Genomic DNA, 24,904 nt, shown 5'->3' with positions numbered 1-24,904 from the left:
GAACAAGAAGTTTGTGAGCTCCCCATAAGCATCTGGTTGGCCACTGTGAGAGCAGTGGCTGAAATAGCTCAGCTGGGAGAGCATTTGACAGATGATCTAAAGGTCCCTGTTTCGATCTTGGCTTTCAGCAAATCCTTTAAGGGGAGAGATGTAGCTCAGTGGTAGAGCACTTGCTTTGCATGTAGGAGGTCTCTGGTTCAATCCTCAGCATCTCCAGATAACTCTAGGACTGTCGCCTTGTCTGAAACCCTGGAGAGTCACCGCCGGTCAGTGTACACAACACTGAACTGGATGGTCTGACTAGGTGTAAGGCAGCTTCCTGCAGTGGCAGACTTTGGAACCTCAAATTTCAGTGGTGCCCTGTGTGATGCTAAAATTCGGCACACTCCCGTCTCTCTCACTCCATTCTACGGCATTGTTGTGGTGCCCCCTGCAGTGCGGCCAAACCAGTTGCACTACCCTAAAACCGCCTTTTCTTCCCATGTTCCTAACGGGAGACTGGGCTCGATGGGCCTCTGACCCGATCCGGCAGCAATGCTCTTCTTAGGATCCTAAGATGTCTGCATTCTGAGCATGTCCTGAGTATGTGTTCAGTTCAGACAGTCAGAATACTGTCTGCCTCTAACAGACAGTATTCTGAGTTCTCTGCTTGGTTCCTCCCTAAGCCTGGAAGCAGTGCAGTCCAAATACGGCTTATTTCCTACCAAACTTTAATCCGTTTAGACCTTCTCCTCCTCTCCAGTGTCTGAATGCTGCATTCCTAATGGGTTTTGTACTCTTAGGAACAGGCCTAATCGATTTCAAGTCAAGCTAATATAATTCCACCTCCGTTCCAGGTCTAACAGCAGAGGAGAAGTGCAATCTTGGGGTTTTTTTGTTTTTTTAAAAAAGAGGAAACACCCAAGCCTCTGGCCAGATTGAAAAGGGGGGGGGGGAGCTTTTTTGAAAAAGCACTGTTCGGTGCATTAGCAAGCAAGCATCATCCAGTGGCGGTGGCATTGTTTTCAATGGGATTGGGTTTTAGCTGTGAGCTAGGCTAGAATAACAGACTAATATTGTACACAAGGTTTGGTGACTGGGAGTGGCCGCCGAGACCATATAACACCGGTCCTGAAAGACCTACACTGGCTCCCAGTACATTTCCGAGCACAATTCAAAGTGTTGGTGCTGACCTTTAAAGCCCTAAACGGCCTTGGACCAGTATACCTGAAGGAGCATCTCTACCCCCATCGTTCTGTCCGGACGCTGAGGTCCAGCTCCGAGGGTCTTCTGGCGGTTCCCTCACCGCAAGAAGTGATGTTACAGGGAACCAGCCAGAGGGCCTTCTCAGTAGTGGCGCCCACCCTGTGGAACACCCTCCCTTCAGATGTCAAGGCAATAAACAACTATCTGACTTTCAGAAGACATCTGAAGGTGGCACTGTTTAGGGAAGTTTTTGATGTTTGAGGTTTTATTGTGTTTTTAATATCCTGTTGGAAGCAGCCCAGTGTGGCTGAGGATGCCCGGCCAGATGGGTGGGGTATAAGTAATAAATTGTTGTTGTTGTTGTTATTTGCACCTGCAGCATGTAGAGCTGGGGGTGGGTTGCAGCTAGCTAATGACAAGGTTCCAGAGCAAACTTCATCCTCAGTTAAAGTTTTCAACTGCATCCAATATAGGGTGTTAGTTAAAGTCACTTACAGGTATATGTGTCCGGTTGGCGAAACGCTTTGCAGTAACTTTCTACTAGCACAGAATTCCTGTGTTGAATTCTTCTGTCCTGCAGCATTTAGGCACGAGTCTTGCATTGCAGGGGGTTGGACTAGAGTCCCTTCCAATGTCCAAGTCTACAATTCTATGAACATTCAAACTTAGCCATCTAGCACAAGAGTGGACGGAGATCATTGGCTATAGCACATTGTTTTTCATTCTGTTCGCCCCCCCAAAAAAGGCAGTTTTCCTTCTCAGTTGCACAAAAATATCAACAGCAGATGAAGTGCTGGAGTGAGACCATAACTCAGAGGCAGAAGACCTCAGATTCAGTGCCCAGGCGGGTAGGCGGTAGCAAGTCTTACCTGACTTTCTGCCATGGGCATCGTTGTGGCATACTGGGAGGGGGAGCGGGAGGGATGAGGGAGTGACGAGGTCATTGCAGTGTAAACACACTGGGGGAGCTAATCAGATGGCCTGTATGGTTCTCCCCCTCTCCATTTTATCCTTCCAACAGCCCTGCGACGTAGGTTAGGCAGGGAGACGGTGACTGACCACCTAGCAAGCCTCATGTTGAATGGGGATTTGAACCCTGGTCTCCCACATCCTCTTCCAACAATTTCACCTCTACACCATACTGGCTACATGGAAGCAGCAGCTATGATGGAGAAGCTTGGTGGGGGTTTTCCTGCAGTGTGGAAGAGGAGAGTTGGGGGCAGGAGTAGAGAATGGGTGGTGTTGGTGAGAAGGGGAATGCAACTGCAGGTGACTGTGCACAGTGATAGACTCTTTTTTATGCAAAAAAGAAAAGAAATAGAAATAAATATTTTTGGACACACCAAATGATGAAGTGCAGTTTTGATAGTAACCTCAGCTTTGGCTTTCATGGGCAATGGATTGCATTCGTATCAAGGCAACACAGCCTGACCTGGCTGGCTCTGTGGGTACCGCAGAGGTGCTGTGGGTTTGGAGCAAAGGTCAAATTACCACTTCCTCTTTTCTTCACTTTCCCAGCAGATTTGTGTGTGTGTTTTTGTGTGTGTGTGCTTCAGCCAGCATTAGTCCAGTGGGAGCAATGGCAACTAGAGACATTTCAGTTGATTGAATAAGATGGAGAAATTTTGAGTAGACAGCCGCTTGTTCACTTATAGAGTCTTCCTCTTTTTTGTCATAGCTGACGGGGTGTTGCCTTGTTTGATTCTGCAAATTGTCCTCATATTCCTCAGTGAGGTAATGTTTCATTTTTAGTTAACAGAATGCATTTTTGAAAACTACTTGTTTTTGTTTAGAGAAGTGAAACAGAGCCACATACTTTTCATCCATCCCTTCCCTCTTTGGTTTTCGGAAAAGTTCAATTCGTTTTATTCCTCTGTAAGAAGATTCCAGATATAAACAGGAACGTGTGTTCATTTACTAGCATGTTTTACTCAAGGAGGAAAGCATATTGGCTTTCCCCCTCTGTTCTGTTCTTGCCAACAAAGAATACTTGGTCTTTCTGAATGAATTAAACTCTGTGGGACTTAATTAAATTTATCCAAGATTCCTAAAGGAGCTGCATAAACCACTCACTAGGTTCCCATGACCCATTGGCTTGTCTTATCCACCATTTCAGCATGGCTATTCTATTGATTGAGGGGTGGTTGTACATTACTACTCCTGTGTACTAACATTTTCTTTAATTTGCGTTTTCAGACCTGTATGAAATTCTTTAAATGTATAGTGTCTGCTGACAGGCTTACATTCTAATAGGCATGATATAAAAGGAAGAAGGGAGGGGGAAAGAAGGGAAGAAAAACAATAACTTTTTTCATAGTGACATCAGTTTTTCTTTGCCTTTGGCAGTAGGTACCTGCCAATCCTAGTGAATTGAGCCATGCAATACATAGGAGCTCAGTACAGAGCTGCCTTGTAATGAGCTAGACCATTGCTCCGTCTAGATCAGTATTTATTGTCTGTACCAGTGGTTCTCCAAGCATGTCCTCCTGGAGCAGAAATGGCGTGGAACCCCTGAAGGATGCTCACAGACCACAATTTGGGAATTCGTGATCTTTACTGACTGGAAGCTCCTCTTCAGGGTTTCAGACAGAAGTCTTTTCCCAGCCCTATTTAGAAATCCCAGGGATTAAACCTGGTGTTTTGCATGTAAAGCAGCTGATGTACCAGCAAGCTACGACTTCTCTGCTACAGGCAAGTGGAATAGCTTCTAATAGATGACATTAATGGTATTGTTTATCATGGGGGTAGAGAAACTCTGGCCTCTTATATATTGTGGGATTCCATCTCCCATCAGGCCCAGCCAACATGGCTGATGGTCAGAGATGATGGGAGTTGTTGTCCAGCAATAGCTGGAAGATCAGAGGTTCCCACTACTGCCATAAGGAATATGAAGATCAAACAAGAAAATCAGAGAAGATAATGTGGTGTAGTGGACTAAGTAGACCTGTATTCAAATCCATGTGCAGCTGTGCAGCTCCCTGGTTTTCCATTCAGCCATCTTATGTGTGCCATCTGGCATTCCATTGACGGAAGGTGAGATGTGATTGGGTGAAGGGGTGGTCCAAAAGATGCCTGAAGTGGTTCAATTCCAGAAACTAAGCAAGTCCAGACCTGGTCAGTATCTGGATGGCAGGTTGATTAGGAACCTCAGACTGCTAGCTCACTCCTGATGTTAGCAGGGCTGCTTTTTAAAAGGAACAACAACAAATTCTGGGACGTTGTTGGAAACAAAAATGGCGATGGGGAGCACCTTCCCCATTTATTATCAAGGAAGGCCTACAAGGCCTCGCATGAACCTTAGCAGGTGGGGCACCAGGTGGCCCTTTGCCAAAGTACCCTTCATCCTAGTGATGTTCATGTTTGAATTCCTTCAAGATGGGCTTGGAGTCAACTAGGAGAGGTCCCATCAATATTGGCATTCCACCGTCTCTTGAAGGCACACCTGTTTAGACAAGCATTCCCCTGATCTGCTGACTTGAACCTCCATCTTTAATTGCTGTTTTAACATTTTTTATGTTTGTGTCGTATTAATCAGCTTTATTGTACATTTTAATTGTAAATGCTTTTTAATGTTTTGTTAAAATTGTTTTATAGAGTACAGTATAATTGATTGCAATTGACAGTACACACACACAAGCATACACACATGTGCAATTGACACATATATTCCAAATTCTGCTCTCTCCCCCCATGAATTTTGTGCAGCTGGAGTGTCCTTGCCTTAATTTTGAAATACCAGTAGGAACTGATATAATCAAGAATCTAATCTCCTACAGATTGAGCTCCTTGCAGGTTTGAAGATTAGCAGCTTTTGGATTTGCAAAGTGCTGTGCTTCATAAGTGGCAAGCTCTTTTTCCCTGAGACCTGGAGCCTGTTAGTGGAGTGTGTTAAGCACATCTTCAGAGGCAGGATTCTTCTTGTCAAGACTACTTAACGGGCAGTTAAAACAAGTCACTTAAACCCTTCTGTGGCTGCTGTTTATTGAAAAGTGCTTGGCTCTCCAGCAAGCAAAGCTATTAATATGCTAAACCAGACCTGTGACTTAATTCTGATGCAAATAACTTATTTTAAAATCAGCATTGGATGAGACATTCTTCTCCTTCCCCCACCTCTCTGAAGATTTTTCTGCTGCTAGAATAGCCTCATTTCAGATGCCTCTTGTGGCCTCTCTTTTTTCTTGGAAGGCTGCCCCCGCCTCCACAGACACACTCTTGGTGGTTCGCGCACTCCTGTTAATAGGTCTGCTGCTCCTTGAAATTGCATCAGGAGGTCAAGCTGCCAAGTGGACACCCACTTATAGTTTAATATGAGGTTAAATACAGGTGGTGGTGCTTGAGAATCCCAGCTGGCATTTCTGCCCAGATGTGATTGTTATAAAGTCATTGCTAGGTGAGTATAGTTTTCATCCTGTTCTTTTAAAAAGTTAGGAGGACCTGGGCCCCATTTTCCTGAGGCACTGGCTGCCCTGGGAAGACAGGCAAACTAATGCCAGTATATTGGAAGAAGCAACGATCACTAGTGTCAAAGCATTGATTCTTCAACATCAACTTCGTTGGACTGGTAATGTTGTTCGGATTCCTGATTATTGTCTTCGAAAGCAACTATTCTATTCCGAACTTAAAAATGGAATAATGCTGGTCATCAACAAGAGAGGTTTTAAGACTCTTTCAAGTCAAATCTATTTTTTTTTAAAGTAGTATATATACTGACAATTGGGAAACACTGGCCTGTGAGCGCTCCAGTTGGAGAACAGCCTTTACCAAAGGCGTCATGGATTTTGATGACGCTCGAACTCAGGACAAAAGGGAGAAATGAGCTAAGAGGAAGGTACGTTTGGCAAACTGTCACCGTGATCAGCTCCCACCCAGAAACCTATGTCCCCATTGTGGAAGGACCTGTGGATCCAGAATTGGCCTCCACAGTCACTTATGGATTCACTATTAAGATTGTGTTCATGGAAGACAATCTTACTCAGCTATGAGTCATTGCCAAAGAAGAAAGAAAAAGCCTTTTCTGTGTTCCCTTTGCAGTCTCTGTGATCACTGCTTGCAGAGATCAGAATGGAGGCCTAATTCATGAATTAGGAGCTATGGGAAGAGCCAGTGTGGTGCAGTGGTTAGAGCAGGGAGGGGAAACCTGTAGCCCTCAGGTTTTGGAATTGTTGGAAGTGTTGTTTTCTTGTTGTATTTATGTTGCTTTTGGTTTTATGGTTTTGTTTTGTGTTTACATTGTTTTATCATGTATTTTTGTAAGCTATCCACAAGACTTTAGATTAATGGGACAGCATACAAATGATGTTAATAAATTAAATGAAATACAGTACATTATATGATAAATATCATACAAAACATTTTTCATTATATGACAAGTGGCAAATCACAATACTGTAGGCTGTGTGCAATGTTAGTAATACTCTGAGTAGACCCAATAAAATTAAAGGGCATTATTCTGCCTTAGTCAGACTACACCTGGAATACTCTGTCCAGATAATCATAGAATCATAGAATCATAGAGTTGGAAGAGACCACAAGGGCCATCGAGTCCAACCCCCTGCCAATAAGAATGTTGACAAGCTGGATCATGTATAGAGAGGTGTAGCCAAGATGATAAAGAGTCTGGATACCAAGCCTTACTTATGAGGAACAATTGAGGGAGTTGAGTATGTTTAGCCTGGGGAAGTCATGTCATGACATGACATGACATGACAGCCATCTTCAAAGACCTGAAAGGCTGATGCATGGAAGATGGAGCAAGGTTGATTTCTGCTGCTCCAGAGGTAAGGACTCCAACCAATGGATTCAAATTACAAGAAAGAAGGTTCTGATTAAACATTAGGAAGAACCTCCTGACGGTAAGAGCTGTTCATGGAACAAACTCCTTTGGAAGGTGGTAGACTCCCTTTCCTTGGAGGTTTTTAAACAGAAGTTGGATGGCCATCTGTCAGGGATTCTTTGGCTGCGGTTCCTGCATTGCAGGGGGGCGAACTAGATGAACCTAGGGGTACCTTCCTATTCTACAATGTTATGGCTAACTTAGATCCATCAATTTCAATGGGTGTCCTCTGAGTAGAACTTAACTGGATGCAACCCTGTGCTTTTAAATGCATTATGAGATATTTGGACCCATGGGAGCCGCAGGTTATTTTTGGAAGAGTTGGGAAGTCATAGTGGTGCCCGGGCCAAGGATGCCCTCTTAATCCGCGAAGCATCTTTTGGGCCTAGACTCACACAGGCAGCAGCAGCAGGAGATGGTAGGAGTCCTGACATGCTATCAGGAATGGAACTGGAATCACTGAAGACTGTGGGTGGAAGATCACATTTGTTTAATGGGTCCCCTGTGTTTAAAATCAAACAACCCACTTTGCATACATAAAATTGATCCTGCAGGGGTTGGGACTGGCACTGGAATCTTCATCATGGATATATTGGTTGTTTACTTGCAGGGAGATGGTGGGGTGTGTCCAAAGGCTCAAACAATTTCCAGGGCTTGGTTCCATAGGTACCTGCAAGTATTCCTACAAGTATTCAAAGCATGGTCTATCCTACTGCGCCTATCTTTCTTATCAAAGACTTCCTGCATCCATCATGTAATTAAAAATTGCAGAAGGGTGTCTCCCCCCCACAGCTTTGTTTTAAAAAAATCTGTACCACTCTCTTCTTTTGTTATAAAACGGGGGGGGGGGGGATTGGCCATTAGCAGCTGAGTCAAAGTGTTTGTTCATTCAGCTGTTGAAGAGTAGCCCATCTATCTATTAATAAAAGGGGTGGGAGGGCAGAGAGAGGGAGACAGACAAGCACATTTCGACCATCTGTCTCATTTATTCTCTTTTACCAAAAGCTACTTACAAGCCATTATAATAGCTAACTTAAGGGAACATTTTCTCTCCCCCACCCTTTCCCCCATCACCATTTATGAAAGTCTCCCCCCTTTTTCTAAGTAAGCTTTTAATTTTAATTTAAAAATGGTTTCGGGATTGGATCCAATTATGCATGCTGTTGTTTTCTGTTGTTTTTAAAGAGACAGATACAATTATTTGCGTCAAGCTCTTGGTTTTGGGGTTTAGTATCTACTGGATCATTTCCCCTTCCATGGGTTTCTGAATTTTCAAACGCATTGTGAACTTGCAGTAAAATTGTTCTGGAAATGGATTTCATGTGGAATGATTAATAAATGAGGAACGTATTCGTCCATGGCCATTTAGAGAAATCAGGCCGGCAGCACACATTTAAATGAAAGTTGGTGGCTGATATCTGCAGTTCTACTTCTACCTTTTATGGAGGTGGTTGGGTCTGACTCTTTTTCTTGAAAGGTACTTGCAGGGAAGGATCACAGCTCAGCGTTAGAGCACGGACTTTTCATGTAGAAGGTCCCAGGTTCAATCCCTGGTATCTCTTGGGAGGACTTGAGAAACACCTGCTCAGAAGTAAGTCCAGTTCAATTCATTGGGGCTTACTCCTGATAAATGGGGTTAGGATTTCAGCTGAAATCCCTGGAGAGCTGCTTCTACTCAGTGTAGACCAGTGGTTCCCAAACATTTTTGGGCCACCGCCCCCTTGGTGCCGCAAACTCATCCCCAGTGCCCCTACCCTACCCTATAAAAAGTATAAAAATAGTGGTTTTCTCAGCCTACTAAGGAATATAATTGCACAACAAAATTCAAAACAATAACATTTAATTGCACATTTCTTCAAAGTTCAATTAAAACCATTTAATTATTTCAACAAAACTGATGGGCCCGCTATTCGCTCCTCCCTCCTCATCATGCATTCCATTTGTATATATCATTCACTTAGAGGTAAGTTATTTAAGAAACCACATGCAAACAGTGAGATCAATTTTAGGCATTAGGTAATAACATGTGTATTGTCTTAGCAGATTACTCAGAACAGTGGTTCTCAACCTGTGGGTCCCCAAATGTTATTGGACTACAACTCCCATCATCCCTGAGCTCTGGCCTTGCTAGCTAGGGGTGATGAGAGTTGTAGTTCAACAGCATCTGGGGACCCACAGGTTGAGAAAGGCTGCTCTAGAGATTGCCATGAGTGAACAGCGATGACCTTGCCCTGTTGGTGTTTCTCAAAATTGTCTTTGTTTTGTGTATCTTTTAGCGCCTTAAGTTTTTCCACGTGTGCCGTATTCCAGGTCTTCTTGTATTGTGCCCCCGGTGTCAAATCAGCCACCGCCTTCCAGGTTAGAGAATACTGAGCTAGATGCAGGAGTGGTTGGTGGGCCTCATCACAGCGTTATCACTGTCACTTACCAGGACAGGGCAGATGCAGGGCAGGACAGGGCAGTGGTGAGGTGGGTACACTGGTGGAGTCACTCTGGCACTCCTGCCAGTGTGCCTGCACCACCTCAACCTCGGGACCACCCTGCCCTGCATATGCACCAGGAATGCCGCTGTTGGGATGCTGGCTCCACAGTGCCACACTGCCAACTGTTCCTGGATAGATCTACGCTGGCTTGCTCACATTCCACAGAATGGAAGATGGCAGGTTCCCTGAGGACATGCTCTACAGGGAGCTGGTTTCAGGCACTAGGCCTGTTGGCAAACCAGCTCTGTGTTACAGAGATGTCTGCAGACATGGCATGTAGGCTGTATGGGACGATGGCAGTGCCTGGAGACAGTCAGGTCATGTATCTGCAGCAGCGACCAGAGGCGGAAGGACTGCCGGGAGGAGCACAGAGAGAAGAATTCTGCGGTGCACTTGTGGCAGCCTTCATCTACCCCACCTGCAATAAAACATGTCTCTCCTCCTGTATCAGCCTCTGCAGCCACAGCAGGCACTGTAACTCTCCAATGGTTTCACTTTACCCCCGAAAGCACCCTTTCCTACTGAGTCCAAGACAGAGGGCTGCCAACAGTCTGCCTCCCCACCCAAAAACATTCCTTCCAGTGAATGCCTAAGCACATTCCTTTTCCAAAAGCTTCTCTGCAGGTGCAATGGGCCACTTTAATGTTGTAGGAGAGTGCTGGGCATGGGTCAGGGAAATTAAGTTCAAGTCCTGGCCTTGCTGGGAAGCTCGCTGTGTGATCTTTGACTGGCCCTTTCTTTCATAGATTCAGAGAGTTGTTGTGAGGATAGTCTCCATGGATGTCACCTTGGGCTCACCGGAGGACGGAAAACATGCAAATGCAGTGCATAAAATTCAGGATAGGATTTCTCCTTGCTTGTTTGAGCACTTGAGGAAATATTTGTTTCTGTACTTTGCTTCCCCCTCTTTCTTGTTATTACTATCTGGTTTTTAACTGATTTTTGCTCTTTTTGTGTTTTACGATGTTGTAAGTTTCCGTAAGACCTTTCTTTTTAGCAACAAATAAAGAATAATATTATAGTAATATAGTTTTCAGCCCAAAGGGCAAAGCCAAGGTTAGAACTGTGAGTCAAGTAAGCTCTGAAGACAGTTATTTTTCTCCCAAAGTGCAGAATTTATTTATTTATTGAGGCAAGTGTTTCATGCTTAAGGAATTAAAAATTAAGGGAAAGCCTCTTGAATGCCAGGGTTAAATTGCCAGAGACACCGCAAAGATTTTCAATTGGCAGTTCTGTGTGAAACATTCTTGGAAGGATACATGGCATTTTGTGTGTGTGTGTTTACCCGTTTCACCCATTCATCTTAATCATGTGGTTTTGGACTCAGCCACTGGAAAAAAAAATGTCCTGTATGAATCAATTCCACATTGATTCTTAAACCATAATCCCAGAACCTTCTGTCAAAATTCAGACTGTGTTTTATTGTGCCCTGATGGTTCCAATCCTGCCTTCATGTGTAAAGAGAACAGGAAGCCACTGCCTTAAACCACACTCTGCCTAGCATACATTCAGTTCATTTACCCATTAAATAGCATGTCCCCCTGCCACAGCTCTTTAGCTGCTTCCAGACACTCAATTTTTTTATAATATCCTGAGCATTCATTCAGATTTGTTTGCAGGGGAGATTACCAAGTACAAGGCAGCTTCCTGTGTTCCTAAATATACTTGACTGCCTACGTGTCATAAGCAGCCAAGTAGACAAGTCGTATAAATTACCGTTATTCATTCTTCCTGACCGGCTGCCCTGGCCTTGATCAGGGAAGTTTGTGATCGCATCCCGTCTCTGCCCTTACTCATCCCAGTCACATGCGAACTTGGTTATTGCAATGTAAAATCTTTCTTCACCACTGTTTTTTTCCTGGGAATTCTCTCTTTCCAAGTTCAGTTGGTCTAGGTTGACTCAAGTCTTGAGATCTAACACAATCAGAAGCTAAAGTGTGTGGCAGCAGGGGTTTTTTCAAGTACAATGAGCCTGCAATTTAACACACATTTAACTTATGCTCATTCAGTTTTATGCGCTTGGCGGGGGAAAAATGAATTAAGGGGATGCTCATCAAATTTGCAGATGACACCAAACTGGTGGGGTAGCTAATGCCATAGAAAACAGATCCAGAATTCAGAATGACCTTAGCAGTTTGAAGAACTGGGCCCTAGGTAACAAAATGAATTTCAATAGGGACAAATGTATGGTTTTGCTCTTAGGCAGGAAGAACCAGATGCGCAGATATAAGATGGGGGGCACCTGGCTTACTAGCAGTACATGTGAAAAGGATCTAGGGGTCTTGGTGGCCCACATGCTTAGCATGAGTCAACAGTGTGATGCAGCAGCAAAAAAGCAAATGCTGTTCTAGGCTTCATCAACAGAAATATAGTCTCCAGATCAAGGGAAGTAATAGTACCACACTATTCTGCCTTAGTCAGACCAGACTTAGAATACTGTGTCCAATTCTGGGCACCACAGTTTAAGAAGAATGTTGATAAGCTGGAACGTGTGCAGAGGAGGGCAACCAAGATGATCAAGGGCCTGGAAACCAAGCCTTATGGGGAATGGTTGAGGGAACTAGGTATATTTAGCCCAGAAAAGAGGAGCTTTAGAATAGTTATGACAGCCTTCTTCAAATATCTCAAGAGCTGTCACATGAAAGAGGGAACAATCTTGTTCTTTTTCCTGCTCTGGAGGGTAGGACTCGAACCAAGTTACAAGAAAGGAGATTCCAACTAAACATCAGAAAGAACTTTCCGACAGTAAGAGCTGTTTGACAGTGGAAGTCTCCCTCAGGAGATTGTGGACTCCTTCTTGGGAGGTTTCTAAGTAGAGGTTGGGTGGTCATCTGTCATGGATGCCTTTGTTGTGATTCCTGCATTGCAGGCGATTGAACTAGATGACCCTTGGAGTCTCTTCCAACTCTACAATTTGACAATTCCTTCCCATGTACTACAGTCCTAATCCTGATCATTCCCCATTTATTTGTTGTTGTTGTTTAGTCGTTCAGTTGTGTCCGACTCTTCGTGACCCCATGGACCAGAGCACGCCAGGCACTCCTGTCTTCCCCCATTTATTTAGCAGAGGGGAAAAGCACTAAATATTTTAAATACAGTTGTGCATTCAGTGGCATGTCTAGTTAGTCTAGACCTATAGTCTAGACCTATAGTAAATTCTTAAATAGAAGAAGCGAGCTTAGTTTGGAGCTACAATGCACTCCAAATGTAGACATTCACATGCATTTGATTGTGTCCATAATTTGGGGAGGGTATCATTTAAATGCAAAAGACAGAACCTCCACCCAAGATCAGATGTCTATTTAAATAGGAAAACCAACACCGGTGGATAAACTCGCCCTTTTTCGTTGACTCACCTCTCCCTTGAATTGGGATGGGGAATAATGGGATCTGAGGGCTATTATTTTTATTGCAGGCAACAGTCTACTTTGTTGGATGTCAGGCATGTGGTACGGTAAATGTCAGAAATGTGATGAATGTGCTCATTGATGAGCTACTCCTGGGATTTTTTTAGGTCCAGCAAGAAACGCTAGGAGACATTTGTATTATCAGGGTTGTATTGATATTTACACCTGCAGCACAGTAAATGCCTTTATTGATTGAAATAAAGGGAGGGGAATTTTCTGAAGACAGCTAAGTTGGCTTTGCTGTTTTACAGGTGAAGGTCAGAATTTTCTAAAACAAACTTCCATGGTTTTTAAAGTTCTGAATTCTTATCAGTGAGTGCCATTGCATGCCATAGAAGTAAGCATCAGAAAATACATTTTGTGTAATTTGAAAACTTATATAATCCTCTCTTTTTTTAATCAACATAAGTTCCAGTAAGAAAATACACTTTACTGTACTACTTTTATGTTTCTTTTCTGTGGGGTCATAATAGCCACAACACTATACCAGGAATAGCTAGTGTGGCACCCTCCAGATGTTGCTGGACTCCAGATGTTGCCAGAGGGCTGATGAGAGTTAATCAGCCCCAGTCAGCAGAGGAGTGGCCAAGAATGGTGATGGTTTATTAACTTATATACTGCTTACTTGCCAAAATGGCTTCTAAGCAGTTTACAAGGGTACAACCAATTATAAAAAATATATCCAGTTTACAGGGGTAAAACCAATTATAAAAAATATATCCACACATAATTAAAAATACACAATATTCCATCTTCCATCAAAACATTAAAACAGTGAAAACCTTTTTAAAATATGGGAATTACAGTACATCAGCTTCTGACCTATAGCATGGATGGGGAACCTGTCGCCTTGCAGTGGACTACAAATGCCATCATACAAAACTATTGGTGTTAATGGGAGTTGTAGACTATTATTTATTTGCTTATTGCAATTATATCCCACCTTTTTCTCCAAGCAGCTAAAGGCGGCGTACATGGTTCCCTCCTCCTCATTTAATCTCCACAACAGCCCTGTGAGGTAGGCTAGGCTGAAAAGCAGTAGCTGGCCCAAGGTGACCCAGTGAGCTTTGTGGCCAAGTAGGGATTTAAACCCGGGTCTTCCAAGTCATAGTCCGACACTCACACGTGACACAGTATCTAGAGGGTCACAGCTTCCTCATCTCTAATATTTAAACCCAAGTTAAACTGAACATTTTCTATGGCCTGCTAGAATGGTGCTTGATCAAAAAGAGAAAGAAAATATTGTGCTATTTAACAGATAAAATTGAACAAAGTCCTGAACATTCGACGTTCCCTAATTGTTCTAGTCCATGGCAAAATCAGGGCTTGCTGGCATCTTATAGGCCTGACTTGTTAATATTCCACCAGAAGTGATAAGATAAGGCAGTGGAAATGACCCTGAATTTGTACCTTTTTAAAAAAAAATCAATAAGATTTCCAAATCGAATAAACTGTCATGTCATTAAATTATTATTATTCTTTTTGATGTTTGATATTATGAGTTCAGACTTGATAATTTTCAGCTTTTCACTCACAAAAAGGCAATTGTTTTTTGTGGGTAGATGATCTTATTGCTATCTTTTTTTAAAAAAAAACACTATGCTAGCACTTCTCTTTTAGAAATAAAACAAGAGCTTACAATTCCCAATTTAGGGAAGCACAGATGACGTATAAGATGCTAAAATTATGCATCCTGCCTATTGTAAAGCCTGTCATATTTAGGCAAAACCCCAATAAGCTACTTTTGTGTTCTCTGAAACTTTTGATTAAACTTCCATGAGGTTTGGGAGGCGGTTGGGTATGGGTGCTGAGCTGTGGTTTGTTTTAACCATTGTTTACTGTACAAGCTACAATCAGTTTTGCAGAACATGGGAAGCTGCCTTAACAGCTATTGGTTCATCTAGCTCACTATTGTCTACACCAGAGGTTTTCAACCGTTTTGGTTCCACGGCTGCCATGACCAACTACATTCTTTCTGAAGCAGCCCTGTGGGACTCGGGAGCCCAGTTATGTCACCCCTTGCCTGCAGAGCTAGCAGCCCCTCACCCCTTTTTGAACACCCTCCCTCGCGGAGTGTTCCCTCAGCCTCCTCTCTTCTCCCCTCTTCTTGGGAGTCTCTGGGCAGCTTCAGCTGCTTCCCCTGGTCTATGAGCTGCCCCCCCCCCGGCCCCAAAGAGAGATGCCTCCTCACACTGCCCCACAGGGGCCTGGGAAGCACCAACTGGCCAGCTCCAGAGGCATTCGCCTGGGGAGCTTGTAGCCAGGGCTGCTGCAACAAACAGCCATGCAAGTCTTTGGGAGGCAAGGGGGCATCAGAAGAGGGAGGGAAAGAAAGAGGGACAGAGGCCGGTATTGCCCGCAGCACCCCTGACCATCATTCAAGGCACCCCAAGGTGCCACAGCACACTGGTTGAAAACCACTGGTTTACACTAACAATCACTGACGTTCTCTGGGATTATGGCGGGGTGGGAGGCATCTTTCCCAGACGGAGTTACTAGAGATTGAACATGGGACCTTCTGCATGCAAAGCAGATGCTGTACAACTGAGCTACACTCCCAAAGTAACCATGACTTGTTTCACTTAACATAGGCTTGGTTTTCTCCTTGCTCTTCCTTTGTTTTAATTTGCTGGAAGCCTCCCAGAGTGGCTGGGGAAACCCAGCCAGATGGGTTACAGATAATATGTTGTTGTTGTTGTTGTTGTTGTTGTTGTTGTTGTTGTTGTTATGTTCTTGTGGCCAGCTGAGAGTCTGGGTATTGAGAACCCCCCAGGCTTGGGCATAACATGAGAAACCATGGTTCATGCAACTTCAAACTTCAAAGCTTATGGTTCATAAGCCAACTTCAAACCATTTTTTTCATATTCTGGCTTGTTAACAACAAGCTAACCATAGTTTGTAGACTGTAAAAGCAAACCATGGCTTAATGTTATCTGCAAATCTTGCCTGTGAGTTGATCCGGCTCAATCCTGTCTTCCACCTGGAAATAGCTTTCTAGGATCTTGAGTCTTTCCTAGCTCAGCTGTCAGTTGAATATCTGTTAACTGAAGATGGCAGGATCTGAACTTGAGACCTTCAGCATGCTACTACTGAGCAAGGGTGTCCATTCTTAAATTCTGAGTGATTTTTCAAACACCAGCCCATGGTTGCATTTTTTTTTAAAAAAAATATGTGTTGGCTGCACAGTTGCAGAATAATCATAACAGAATACCTGCTTCATGATGGGATAATTCAGAGCTAATCAGCCATGCGAAAGTACCGTTAGTCTCTGTGGGCCTCGTTTCCATATCTGTAAAATGACAATTGTGACAATTGGAGCAATTCTGGTCTCCCAAGAGTGCTGTGACAGGGAACGTGTTAAAAGGCTGTCGCCTCAACTGTGTTTCAGTATCTCATTAACAGCGCAGTAAATCGGCAGTACCGAAATCATCGGATACGTTAGGTTGGCCACTGAATTGAAATGAACTAGTTAACATTCTGTTTCCCCGAGGAAAGATTTAAGCTCTCCACAATGCAGCCATCTCAGCCCTCCTGCAGGAATGAGATGTAAGTCATGGCTCCAGATCTTTTGCCCATTTGGGAATTGCATCCTTACTGACCAAGAAATACTGCCTGATGCAAAATATTAGAGGAAATATGGGTCACCCGTTGTGTGATAATTAGCTGTGGAAGGCTCTAGGATTGTGAGACTTTTTAATAGGGCAAACTGTGCCATTTCCTCCTCCCCTTGGGTTCTCACTAGCATAGATGGAATTTATATTTTTCTCCCATAGGAAGCAGGTAGTACAATATGAAATCTGGAATTGAACAAAGGGAGCTCAGACATTGAAGCCAAGCAAGGAGGACTCCATATCTGAGCAATGAGAGAACAAGTGGCAAAGGCCATAGCTTAGTGGTAGAGCATCTGTTTACATGCAGGAGGCCCCAGGTTTGATCCCCAACATTTCCAGGAACAGCTGGGAACGTCCTCTACTAGAATGTCCTCTACCAGAAACCTTGAAGAAGCTGCTGCCAGTCTGCATTTGGTGGGGTGTCCTCCTGCTCATTATGCTGCGTGGAGCTCTGGACTACTTCCCCAAAGTCTTTCCCCCATAGTACCACTGATGAGGAGGAATGAATGAGAGCCAGACTACCTGTGACATTGCATACATCTTTGCTTGGAGTGGCTGCTGTCCATTGGGACTAGTAGGGTGGCAGGCAGGCAGGGAGAAGTATGCCGATGACAACATAGTGTGCACACACTCAAAGGATGACCTCCAAACCACCCTACTGTAAATATCTTCACAGAAGCTTACGGAAAGCTTGGCCTGTTGCTCAACATCCAAAAAACCAAAGTGCTGACCAACAAGCACAAAACAACCCCTTTGCAGCGCCACAAATCCAACTCAATGGTGTAACGTTGGAAAGTGTCAACCACTTCTCCTACCTGGACAGTTATCTTTCCACAAGGACCGACATTGATGCCAAAATCCAGCATTGCTTGAGCTCTGCAAGTGCAGCTTTCTCCTGATTGAAGCGCAGAGTGTTTGAGGACTGGGATATTCACAGATGAACCAAAATGCTTGTTTACAAAGCTATTGTACTACCAACCTTGAACTTAAAAACGGAAAGCGTAATGCTGGTGGACAAAAAAAAAAATGGTTTAAAGAGACTCTCAATGCAAATCTTAAAAAATGTAGTATAAACACCGACAACTGGGAAACATTGGCCTGCGAGCACTCCAGTTGGAGAACAGCCTTTACCAAAGGTGTCATGGTCTTTGAAGATGCTCAGAGTCGGGACGAAAGGGAGAAACGTGCTAAGAGGAAGGCATGCTTGGCAAACCCTTGCCGTGATCAACTCCCGCCCAGAAAACTATGTCCCCACTGTGGAAGGACATGTGGATCCAGAACTGGCCTCCACAGTCACTTACAGACTCCGTGTTCATGGAAGACAATCTTACTTGGCTACGAGTGATAGAAGAAGAAGGAGGAGGAGGAGGAGGAGGAGGAGGAGGAGATAGACCGAACCAGCTTATTGTAGTTTTGACCTCCCCCTCCCCCCGTTGAGTTCTGCTTCCTGGACTGTTTGCAAATAAGGAAGCAGTTCTGCAAGGTGGAGGAGGGGGCTGTGGCTGAGGGCAGACTGAGGTTGGTGGTACAGTGACCCATTCACTGTAATGGAGCAGCCTCCACCTGCAGGGTGTTGTTGTTTTTAAAGAAATGTAAATAGCATCAGCAGGGTGTGTGTGGATTGATAATTATTGTGACTGTGGCAGGTGAGGGTAGGTGGTTTAATGCTTTGCTCCCCTAGTGCAGGCCTGGGAATGTGGGGGGAGCAACCTCCTTTAGTAAGAAGGCGCTCCCCCTCCCCCTGGAGCTGCTTGAGAGGAGCCATTGCCATCAGGAGTACAGCAACAGAGGGAAATGTTGAACCTTGCCTCCCCACCTGCTGATAACCCTGATCCTTATTGCCCCTTTCCAGCAGATGGTATCTGGACTCATTCACCATTACCTTGTTTGGCCCAACAAAGCAAGAGAACCAGTAGCAGGAGAACAGAGTGCTTGTCTTCCTGGGCTTACAGAGAAATTTAATGTGTGAAGCTCTTCCTTACCAGGAAAACCTTTCCTTGCTAAATTGGCAGGCCAGGCTGCTTTCCTGGGCAAAGAAGCAGGGGCGAAGGGAAGGAGGGAGGGAAGAAATAAGGGGGGGAAAGTCAATTTGCTTCAGTTTATCAAAACCTAGAGCAATACACAACACACACACACACATACATTGAGGTTTTAGCATGCCATGTTTCCTTTGTGTCAATAAAGGCCAGGTTTTTATTGCTTCATTTTCATGGGAGGTTTGTGTTTATGACTTCACAGCACTACAATTCCTTTTACTCAAGCTAAATTTAACCCTGCCCCGATAACAGCAGCAAACATCGTTAACCCGTGTGCATAAAGATGACACATGCAAAATATTTGTGTTTAAAAGGAAAATGTGCTCTAAGCCATATGCTGCAAGTTCCCCTCCTGGTTCTTTGTCTGGCAGAGGTGAAATCTTGAGCCAGAGTGAATCTGCGCCAGTTTGCCAAGAAACCTTTATTTGGGATAGGCTTGGTGGTTGGGCATTGTTATGCGACCCTGCAGTCAGTCAAGAATAAGAGAGGCTATCAAGCCAGAAGGGGTATCCATTTATAGGTTGTGGCTCACTGGTTTGATAGCAGAGGAATGTAGGAAGTCAGATCTTGGTCCACCTAGTTCAGAATTGTCTACACTGATTGGCAGCAGCTGCAGGTTTCAGAGAGGGAGTCTTTCCAAGCCCTACCTGGAGACACCTGGGGTTGAACCTGAAACCTTCTACATGCAAAGCAAATTTTTTACCATGAGCTATGGCCCTTCTCCTATGATCCATCTGGATTGCTTTAAACACTTTCCTGCCATCAGCCATAAAATGCTGCACGCATTTGGTCTGGCATCTCTAGATATACTATTTCCGCCCTCCCCTTCTCCTTCCTGCACCTTCTCCTTCCTGCAGAAGTCAGGAAGCTCAGAGGAAGGGGCTTTAGCAGCTTTAAGTGTACTCTGTGCGCAGCATTAAGCCCTTTGCCCCTGAAATCCCACTTCTGCCTAGGCACTACGGGGAAGAAGCCACAGCAGTGTGGTGTTGTGCAATTGGTATCCATTTCTTCACTTACATACTTCCCAAAATCACCAGCCTTCATAGTAACAGGCAAGCATCTGCTCAGCATCCCCTGCTGCTAATCAAAAAGGCTCCAAGATCCTCTTCCATCCTCCAGGACGGTGGTGGGGAACCTTAGGCCAAATGGTCTCCCCACACCTGGTTTTTGAGACTCTCTGCAGGCTTGCTCCTACTCTCAAGTGTTTTTGCCTGGTTGGAATGTGCCCTGGAATGCTAAAAACGCCTCGTACTCTCCTCGATGGAAGATGGAGGGATTTGTAAGCATGTGTAGTTTACTGTACCAAGGTAACATTTGTATTTGTTGCGCCTCCCACTTTTGCTTCTGGGCCTGACCCACCACTGCCCATGGCCCTTAGAAGGCTGCCCAGCAGGGATTGCGGCCCTCAGGCTGAAAAACGTTCCTCATCCCTGATCCAGGAATGTCGGCATTATGTAGTTTGAGCCTCTTCCAGCCCCAACTGGAGATGCTTGCGATTTAACTGGGGGCCTTCTGCATTCAATGGAGGTGTTCTCTCTGAAAGTCTGGGCTTCAGACAGGCTTGTGATCCCCATGGCAGCCTCCTTCCACTTCTCATCTGTGCCTGAGCATCACTCTCCTAGATGTCTGAAGACTGGAACATGACAATTTAGGGGCGAGCCAACTATCAGCACAGCTGGATGTCTTGGAAAAGCAAGGGTACCTCCTTCTGCATTGAGCTGAACAGAGAGAAAATAAAAAATCTGAATTCTTCTCCTCCATCCCTCAGACATATTTCCATAAATCATCCCATCACTTGGGGATCCCATCAGTCTTACTCAGTGGTGGCTGGTGCTCATTGGAACTGGGAGGCAGAGAGTCTGACAATCGATGGTCCCAGAGTCAATGAGAGGCAGAACCAACTTTGACCCCATCATCTTCCCTGTTGATTTCTTCAAGAGACTGAGGAAAAAGAAGCAGGCAGGCAACACAACCCCCTGAATTGGTTGCATGTAGGCCAGTGAGGACTGACTGAGAGCAGACTGAAGTTGATGGCTCTAATAGACCAGGCTCCACTTACTTAGGTGTGTGTGTGTATCATTTGCAGCCCAGAATATCATTCACACCACTGAGGTAGGAATGCCCCAGAGTGAGACGAGTATTACATCCCCACTGTCACAAGGACACAGCAGGTATGAAAACACCCAGACCCAGAAGAGCAGCTTCGAAAGCATTATAACTTTCATTGGGGAGACTTTTGAAGCAGCATTCCCCAACCTGGTGCCCTCCACGTATTTTAGATTGCAACTCCCATCAGCCCCAGCCAGCACAGTTGAGCAGATGGGAGCTCCAGTTCAAAATATCTGGAGGGCACCAGATTGGAGAAATCTGCTTTAAACTAATAATGGCATGATCATGATAATGACATGACATGATCTTGGGGCTCCCTGAAGCACCGCTTTTAATTGAAAGCAGGCAGACCGCAAGTGGTAACAAGACACTGGTAGCAAAAGGCGTTATGTGTGTTTTCCTAGGCTCCCTGCTAAGCTTTTGACACAATAAGTAGCATTGCTCCATAGGTTGGGCTACAGGGTGCAATTGCCCTGCAATAAATATGTGTTTATGGCCTACCATAAATGTTCACAGTGACAGTTTATGGCACGTAGATTGGGTGCTCTGAACAGCAATTGCCTATATTCTGGATTTTTCCTGTGTTCCTCTAGTGGTAGCCGAAGTAGACATTTAAGGGCTCTTTTCCCTTGGTGTGCATTTTGCCAGTTTGAGGTGCTCTGGCACATAGGGGAAAGAGCCAGTGGCCAGGGCCCTTTCCAGACATTTGGAAAGTGAATCCTGCTCCGATTCACATTAACTCATTGGCACTCCCACTGAACATTTGGGGATACATCCGTAGAGTAGTGCCTGACAAGGGTATATTATAACAGAATAGCGTATTAGAACTGCACCAAACTGTTTGTGTTAACAGTGGGTACCTTGCTTCCATTATAGGTAATTCCTACTGTTACATGTGTATACTTCAGTCACAGTCACGTTGTATCATAGATTTTTTGTAGTTGTTTGGTTTTCGTTCATGTGGTTTTTCATCGTTGCAGTGAATCGTGGAGCTCGTAGTTGTAAAGTTGCATAAATGGAGTTTTTGTTTTAATGAGTATTGACTCAAAAGAAACAAGAGAACCCATAGTTATTAAAAAGAAGCAAAAGATGTGCCTCTGTATCCCATGAGGTGGTGAAATTCATAATATAACCTGTAATTCAAGATTGGTTGAAAGGTAAATTATACGCTTTGGGTTATAAGGAAAAATAGATTTGCTTAGTGGATGTTTATGGAACTTACTATGACGAGTGTTCAGCTGTAAAATCTGATACTTGAGCTGGGTAATCTTTCCTGAAATTCAAGATACATTTTTGTGATTAAAACCATGAAGACATCCTATTATTTTTTATAAGCACATTAACTCTTGTAATTTAAACAGATTAGTTTGCATTTCACATGCCAAGTGCATGCATCATGATTTATTAAGGGAAACAGTTCTCCACATCTGTTTCTGTTTCTTGATTCATTAAATTTTGATTGAAAAAAAAAGTTGTAGGAAAATCCCACAACACTCACCAGCCAGAGTGATTGCTTTTCTGCTGCTTTTGTCTGTTTGGGATTTATCTTTCTCTCCATCTCCCCCCTCCCATCCCCTAAATGAAATGAAACAAAACAAGATTCGGTTGATAGCCTATAAAATCTAGAATTCCATGGCTTCTAAATTTCAAAGTCAGGTTCACACTTGCTGTGTCTAGAGGCTGCTGAGTTATGGCCATTCAGCCTTGAGAAAGATGTGCCTGTTTTTTTGTGTGTGTTTTTTCTTGTTGGGTTTTTTTTTGATGTGAAAGAATTTGAGATTGTGCTTTCTTTTAGAACGCATGTCACTTCACACACGTCACACATCTTTACTTGCAACAATGCAAAATTCTGTATTCTGTGTCTTCTTGTAAAGCATATACTGTCTAATTGTACATGATTCCTCCAAATCTGCTTTAAGGTCTCAAGCAGAGGCTGGCAGACAGCACACCAAATGTGCTTTCCCTGTTCCCCTTTGATAAGGCTGTTGTGTTTGTGGTGGTGTACTTAGAGCAGGGGTTGGCAAGGTTTACCTCGCTTGGGCCAGTTCACTCCCATGGAGATCGCTCTGTGGGCTGGATCATGTCTGTGCATGTGCAGACGTGATTTCTGGGGCCGTGGAAGCGAGTCCCCGCTCCGTGCTGCGCCGGTTTAGTGCTGCATGCGGAGGCTCACTGAGTGGGTGGCTCGGTTTGGGGGCAGCTTGTGGGCCGTTTCAATGACCCCTGTGGGCTGCTTGTGGCCCATGGGCTGCAGGTTGCAGACCCCTGACTTAGAGGAAGTGATTCACTTAGAGTAAGCATGGACCAGGGAGAGAAAAGTGCCTGTCTATCAGTGGTGGCGAACCTCTAGCTCATGGGCCAAATTTGACTTGTGAGGCCATTTGCTCCAAACCACACCCACCAGCCCCACACTTGCCTTTGGGCAGCATGGTTCTTTTTGACACACTCACCAACCCCTCTCTCTGTCCTCCATCCAGGAAACAAAGAACCAGCACCAGAGCTCATGAAACACTCTAGCTAGGCAAAAATGCTCAAGGAAGGTGCAAAGCAGGACTGTGAGCAGGTGTGGCTGGTGATGGGTGTGTCGGTAGGCGAGAATCCCAAAGGCCACATTCAGGGCTTGAGGTTCCCCATCCCTGAAATAAAGCTCAAAGGCCGCTCAAAGTGACTCTTGAGTATTGTCCTGCCTTCTTAGGTTATAGCACCTGGCTCTGGTGAAGCGAAAACCACAGTAGTGGACGGGTTGTGCCGACCAAGTGAGGAGGGAGATCACAGGGCACCTGCTGATATCCTTTGAATAATGGGATTCTCTTAAGAGCTGGGGATTCTCTTAAGAGCAAAAGAGTCCTAGCAGAGGAAAGAAATCAGCAGCTTGAGAAGAAGAGACTTCACAGGCTGAAAGTGGAAACAATGTGCATTTGGTCTCAGTTGTGGCCTGGTAGAGTTTTAATTGCTGAAATTACCTTGTCGGGAAGCCTTATCAGCTGCTGTTCTACTGATTGTTTGGTTTAGATAAGCGCTGAAAAAAGGATAAAGCTCTTGATAAGGTTCTGCCGATTACAGCAACCAGTTGAAAAGTGTTTCCGCTTCCTGGGAGTGGAGTCATTTTGGATCTTGCCTGGATCTTTGTTTTTCTCTCTCTCTCTTGTGGAATACTTTTCGCTCCCTTCCCGTAAGTGAGTTTAAATCGACCTCTTCAAAATGTATTTTTATAAATCCTCTGAATGCCCCTCTCCGTTTGCATGATTTTTTTTTTAGGGGAGGGGCAAATTATCTTTGTTGAAACAGATGCTGATAGTGCGGGATTCAATACAAGGTTGATTCTGCTGCTTTTCTCTGTTGCTTACATGGTTTGACTTGCCAGTACAGCATATAGTCGTGACTATAAAGTATTAGAATAAGTTGTTAACTATAGCGATGCCATGGCTGCTCCAAGTCCATGTTTTGGCATCAGAAGTAGGTTGTTTGTGTAATCGACAAATAAATCTCCAGTGCTTGAATCCATATGTTCGAAGTCAGGGTTCCCTGCTTGGGGAAAATTCACTTGCAAGGTGGAGGGTGAGAGTGTTATGATTTGGTCAGAATCCCTTGACATTTGCAATGAGGTAGGGAGTTGTTTGTTAGTGTTGCTGTTTGGTGTTTTTTTGGGGGGTGGGTCTCTCTCAACTCTGAGATCCTGAATCAGAAATGGAGGCAACAGCTGCACAAAGTTTGCTGCTCAGCTTGTACCATTTGGGTCAATGCCTAATTATGCTGTTTTGTCAGGCAAGGAAAAGAGAATAGAATAGAGGGAACAGTGGCATAGCGTGGGTTATCAGCACCCGGGGCAAGGCAAGTAATTTGCGCCCCCTAACCCGGGGCAAGGCAAGTAATTTGCGCCCCCCCCCCCTGCACTGTCCCTCCCCCAGATAGTCCCTCTCTCTCTCTCCGCACCGCACCGCACGCCTGGCACCCTCCCCTCCACAGTGGGTGGCGACCCGGCGGCTCGGATCGGATTCGCACAGCCAGCACTGCAGTGAGAGAGAGTGAGTGAGCCAGGTAGGGGCAGAGAGCTGCGAGTGCGAGCGCGCTCCCCCCCCCCAGATGTTGCGCCCGGTGTGGCCGGCCCCCCCTGCACCCCCCACGCTACCTCACTGAGAGGGAATGGAGTATCATTCCTGGTTTTGTTTTTTGTTTTTTTAAATAGCTCTGTAATATTCATTTGAGCCAATCTTTGGGCTGTGACAGTACAGCAAACCCC

General features: G+C 44.7%; 1 protein-coding gene and 1 long non-coding RNA gene across 20 annotated transcripts in view; one reads left to right on the top strand and one right to left on the bottom strand.

Moving 5' to 3' along the window:
* The window catches only part of LOC310666912, a 155,908-nt gene extending 146,323 nt beyond the window's left edge, over positions 1–9,585 (bottom strand). The window contains exon 1 of the long non-coding RNA XR_014506096.1: positions 9,576–9,585. This is a non-coding gene — a long non-coding RNA (uncharacterized lncRNA). The remainder of the gene's footprint in view (positions 1–9,575) is intronic.
* FBRSL1 (fibrosin like 1) overlaps positions 1–24,904 on the top strand; it is a 767,640-nt gene that overhangs the window by 266,579 nt on the left and 476,157 nt on the right. The gene's annotated exons all lie outside the window — the stretch shown is intronic.

This window comes from Podarcis tiliguerta, assembly GCF_965153285.1.
Source record: "Podarcis tiliguerta genome assembly, chromosome: 16".
NCBI classification, from domain to species: Eukaryota; Metazoa; Chordata; class Lepidosauria; order Squamata; family Lacertidae; genus Podarcis; species Podarcis tiliguerta.
Note: the sequence above shows the minus strand (reverse complement) of the source record. Positions and strands in the feature narration are given on the sequence as shown.